The sequence below is a fragment of the Lepus europaeus genome, chromosome 9, assembly GCF_033115175.1.
Source record: "Lepus europaeus isolate LE1 chromosome 9, mLepTim1.pri, whole genome shotgun sequence".
In the NCBI taxonomy this organism is placed as follows: domain Eukaryota; kingdom Metazoa; phylum Chordata; class Mammalia; order Lagomorpha; family Leporidae; genus Lepus; species Lepus europaeus.
The window spans coordinates 81,877,688-81,883,462 of NC_084835.1; positions in this window are offsets into that span (position 1 = coordinate 81,877,688).

Genomic DNA, 5,775 nt, shown 5'->3' on the forward strand with positions numbered 1-5,775 from the left:
AAAGTAGAGAAGAGAGGCAGACATTATGGCACAGCAGCTAAGATGTTAATTGGGACACCAGCATCCAATATTGGAATACCTGGTTAGAGTCCCAGTCACTCCTCTTTCATTCTGCTTTCTGTTACTGTACACCCTGGAAAGCAACAGATGATGGCTCAAGTAGTAGGGTCCCTGCATCCTGCTGGGAGACCTAGAGAGATATCTGGGCTCTTGGTTTCAGCCTGACCCAGCTCTGGGTGTTGCAGGTATTTGAGGTGTGAAATAGCTTATGGAAGATTTCTCTCTTCTTTCTCTCTGTCTCTCTCTGTCTTTCTTGGTGTGCCTTTCAAATAAATTAAAATAAATAAAACTTTAAAGAAAAACATAGAAAAGATAATCCCTTCATTGCTTATTTCAGAAGGCTGCAGTAAGAATCAAAAGAAATCACATCTGTGCATGTGTTATGTGAACATTAAATCATATGCACATTGTTAGTGTGAAAGGCATGTTTTAAAAGTAGGGAAAACATCCTTGTTCTTCTTATCTGTAGTCCATATACTTAAAAAACATATATTTCATAGGTAATACATATGTATGAATGCAGTCTTTTTCTACTTTAGGATGTACCATTGGACCTCTCCATTACTAAGTTTGCATAGCAACATCATATATTACTTATACATGGTTTAAAAAAATCAGTGAAAACATTCTGGATCAAAATAACAGTAGATATAATAAATTTACCATTTATCTCAGAGATAAAACATAGAAGAAAGTGATTGAGGACAATAGTTCCAAAATATTTTGCAAACAAAATTTTTGTAAACAATATAATAAATAAAATAATACAATATTTATAAACAATAAAATTACTTACACTTTACATTTTTTAAATTTTTTTTTAATTTTTTTTTTTTATTTTTGACAGGCAGAGTGGATAGTGAGAGAGAGAGAGACAGAGAGAAAGGTCTTCCTTTTTGCCGTTGGTTCACCCTCCAATGGCCGCTGCGGCCGGCGCATCTCGCTGATCCGAAACCAGGAACCAGGTGCTTCTCCTGGTCTCCCATGCGGGTGCAGGGCCCAAAGACTTGGGCCATCCTCCACTACACTACCGGGCCATAGCAGAGAGCTGGCCTGGAAGAGGGGAACCGGGATAGAATCCGGCGCCCCGACCGGGACTAGAACCCGGTGTGCCGACGCCGCAAGGCGAACACTTTACATTATTTATTGTGTTTATTTTCTTCCAACTTGAGACATTTAATGAAAAAAAGCCACTTACTGGCTGGTGCTGTGGCTTAACAGGCTAATCCTCCACCTTGCATTGCCAGCACACCGGGTTCTAGTCCCGGTCGGGGCGCCGGATTCTATCCCGGTTGCCCCTCTTCCAGGCCAGCTCTCTGCTATGGCCCAGGAAGGCAGTGGAGGATGGCCCAAGTCCTTGGGGCCTGCACCCGCATAGGAGACCAGGAGAAGCACCTGGCTCCTGGCTTCGGATCAGCAAGATGCGCCGGCCGCAGCGGCCATTGGAGGGTGAACCAATGGCAAAAAGGAAGACCTTTCTCTCTGTCTCTCTCTCTCACTATCCACTCTGCCTCTCTCTCAAAAAAAAAAAAAAAAAAAAAAGCCACTTCTTAACTTCCTAGTGCACTTCATTAAATTAACTCTAAAATGTCTTGTTACAGGTAATTTAGCCAAGTAAAAGCTCAATATTGTTTTCATTAACATCCATTTAGTCAAAGAGACTGTGGTGAATTTATCCATTCTCTAATTCAGAACTTACAGAACTACAAAGACAAAGCAATAAATTGATGAGGGGAAAAGGCAAAGAATTCATTTTTCAAACCTGAATCATTTGGCCAGTTAGCATAAAATTTGATTGTGGATAAGACTTTTATAATCAAATGACTCTAAGTTCAATTTTCTGAAAGATAATTTTGCTTTAATCTTAGCTTTCTGAATATATAGCTACTCTCCAATATGATTCAATAATGAAAGCATATGTTTTGTTTTAAACTACCACATGGATGACTCCTACAAAAATATGATTATGACAAGGAAGTTTCAAAAGTGAAGTGAAAAATTATTCCAATACTTTTAGTTCATAGTTCTTCATAAATGAAGGCTACTGGCCCTTCAGCTGACGTAGATTGTAAATGTGCCTACATTTGTCCTTTGTCCACAAATGTGTCTTATTCTGTTTTTACCATGCAAAAGTATTGATGGAAGAGCTAATGTTGTGGCATAGCAGGTTAAGCCTCTGCCTGTAATGCTGGAATTCCATGTGGGCATCGGTTTCAGTCCCAACTGCTCTGCTTCCAATCCAGCTCCCCGTGAATGCACCTGGGAATGAAGTGGAGAACATCCAAGTGCTTGGGCCCCTGCATTCATGTGGTAGACCTGGAAGAAGCTCCTGGCTTCAGGCTGGCCCAGCCCCAGTTGTTGGGACCATTTGGGAAGTAAACCAGCAGATGGAAGACACCTCCTCTCTCTCTCTCTCTCACACACACACACTCTCTCTCTGTAACTCTTTCAAATAAATAAAATAAATCTTTTAGAAAAAAGTGTTGATGCAACAGAAGTTGCCAATTGTTAAATACTACATTTAACACTTATTTTGAGTCACCTTTAGAAATCTTTTTCTACACACAGATTATTGGGAACTTGAATCTTTCTATTTACTATTTGTATGAGGGATTTTTTTTTATTTTTTAAGATTTATTTATTTGAAAGGTAGACTTATGTGTGCATGTGTGTGTGTGAGAGAGAGAGAGAGAGAGCCAGAGACAGAGACAGAGAGACAGAGAGCATCTACCATCGGCTGGTTCACTCCCCAGATGCAATGACTGGGGCTGGATTGGGCTGAAGCCAGGTTCCTGGAGCTTTTCCAGGTCTCCCATGTGGGTGCAGGGGCTCAAGCACTTGGCCCATCCTCCACTGCTTTCCCAGGTGCATTAGCAAGGATCTGGGTCAGAAGAGGAAAAGCCAAAACTCAAACCAGTACCCATAGGGATGCTTTCCTCATAGGTGACGTATTAACCACTTGTGCTACAATGCCAGCCCCCATGTAGGAGAGATCTTTAAAAGTCCAAGGGAAATGTGGATATTGAAAAAAAAATGGAAGGATTTCACATCTGCAAATAATTGATATAATTAAAAAGGAGAGAGTGATCTTACATAGGAAGCAGGATACACAGCAAACTCATAGAATGGCAAAAGCCCTAAACAGCACTCTGGCCTCAGAATCAGCCCTTAAGGCATTCAGATCTGGCTAAAAATCCCATGAGAGTTTCGCAGGCATGGAAAGCCAAGACATTGTGGCTTAAAAAATGACCTAAATGAAAGATCCCTGTGAGTGAGATTCCAACGGAAAGAACGGGCCATCAAAGAAAGAGGTAACTTTCTCTGAAGGGAGGAGAGAATTTCCACTTTGAATATGGCCTTGTCTAAATAAGATCAGAGTTGGTGAACTCAAGAGGCTTCCATAGCCTTGGCAGCTCATGACAAGAGCCTCGGGTGATTACTGACGTCATAAATAAGAGTGTCAATTGTTAAATCAACAACGGGAGTCACTGTGCACCTGCTCCCCATGTAGGACCTCTGCCCTTAATGTGTTGTACTATAAGAATGGTAAAACTACTACTCAATAGTACTCTATACTTTGTATGTCTTTGTGGGTACAGTCTGTTGAAATATTTACTTAGTATATACTAAGTTGATCTTCTATATATAAAGATAATTGAAAATGAATCATGATGAAGAATGGGATGGGAGAGGGAATGGGAGATGGGATGGTTGTGGGTGGGTGGGAAGGAGGTTATGGGGGAAAAGCTGCTATAATTCAAAAGTTGTACTTTGGAAATTTATATATATTAAATAAAAGTTGAAAAGAAAAAAAAGAAAGGATTTCACAAATGTTTCCAAACAAAATACACTTAAAATTTCATTCCATTTTTAGCCACAAACCTCTTGAAGTATCCTCACATGTCATTTTTATTATTCGATTCCTCTTAAGTGTGGTGTGAAGCATGGATCTTCATGGTCATCATTTTCTAGATGGCTAGCTAGTTACCTAAGCGTTATTTTTCCAAAAGCGCCACTGTGGCGCAGTGATTTGTTATAGTATCTTCATGATACACTTAAATGTGCCTTGGTCTATTTCTGAAATCGCCATTTTCCACAAATGTGTCTAGTGATGGACCAGCACTGTACTGCTTTTGTTGTAGATGCTACCTCATTTGTCTTGGTAGCTTATGAAGCTAGTCCTTTACAGTTTCTCTTTTTTGTTATCTTTTTACTTATTCTTGTATGATTATTTGTTCACATTTAACTTAGCATCAAGTTTTCTGGCTGCATAAAGCTAGTTTACTTGTACTTTATTGAACTGTGCAAAATTTACAAATGACTTTTGGGAGAACAGACAGCTTTATGATGTTGACTTGTCTGGCTGGAAAACAAATGGATGTGTATCCTTTGTACAAACCCACATTTGCATCTGTCAGGAGCATTTCAAATTTATCTTCACCCAGGCTTTGCTCATTTTTTGTTAATTTTATTAATGAATATTTTATTTTCTTCATCATTTTCCCTACCATTTTATCTTTAAAATATTTATTTAGATTGGTTTTTAAAACTGTGTATCTTTTAATTATTTGGCGATATTGTCATTGAGTCAGGTTTTCTGTTGTATCTTCTGATAATAAAGCAAATTTTTTTACTTCTTCTTTTTGAATTCACGTGTTTTTATTGTTTTATTTTATTTCCCTGACTTAGACAACACCTTTACTACAGTGTTAAATAATGAAGGTGGCTGGTATTGTGAGGTCCATATCCCATGTTGTAGTGCTGATTCTCATCCCAGCCCTTCTGTTTCTCATCCAGGTTCTTGCTGTTGCTTCTGCTTAGGAAGTGGACAATGGGCTAAGTCCTTGGTTCCCTGGCACCCATGGGAGATGACTAGAATGGAGTTCCTGGCTCCTGATTTTAACCCATTCTAATCCTGGATGTTGTGGATATTTAGAGAGTGAGCTAGTGGATGTAAAATACCTCTCGATCTCTGTCTCTTCTCTCTCTCTCAGCCTTTTGTGGTAAATGAATTTCTTAAAAATATATGAGTTGGTATATTTGTCTTAGTCTGATTTATAAACATAAATATAAGAGAAAATTTATATGCCTATTTTGTATGTCTGAAATAAATACAACTGAGTTGCGGTTATACAGTGTATCTTCAGTAATATTTTATCTATTGGTTTGCAACTTTCTTTGTGCTGTCTGCATTTGGTTTAATTATTGTTAAGCTTGCTTCAAAAGAAATCTGGGGCATTTTCTTCACTTACTCTATTCAATATACATTATATATCATTAGAGATTGGGTAGATATACTCTAGGAAATGAACTGGACCTGGTGCTTAATTGTAGAACAGTTTCTTAATAATTTCAACTTTTTCTTCTACAGAAACTGGTGTCCCTATGCTTTCCATCTTATTGGGGCCAATTTTGGTAAATTTTGCTCTGTAGAAACATAAACATTTGAAGCTTGATATATAAGAGATCTTCAAAAACTTCATGGAAAACAGATGTTATGAAAAAATTATGCATAGATTTCAAATTGTTTGCACCAAAATAAATATCTCTTCATTCCCCTTTTCCATGAACATTTTGAAATTCCTTTATACTTGTTCTTTCATTTATCAGATATTGAACCCTTATAAAACAATAATATGTCAAATCCTGTGCTAAGAACTTTAAAAATAATATATTTAACCTATATGGGAAACTATGAGGCAGGGATTATTAGTT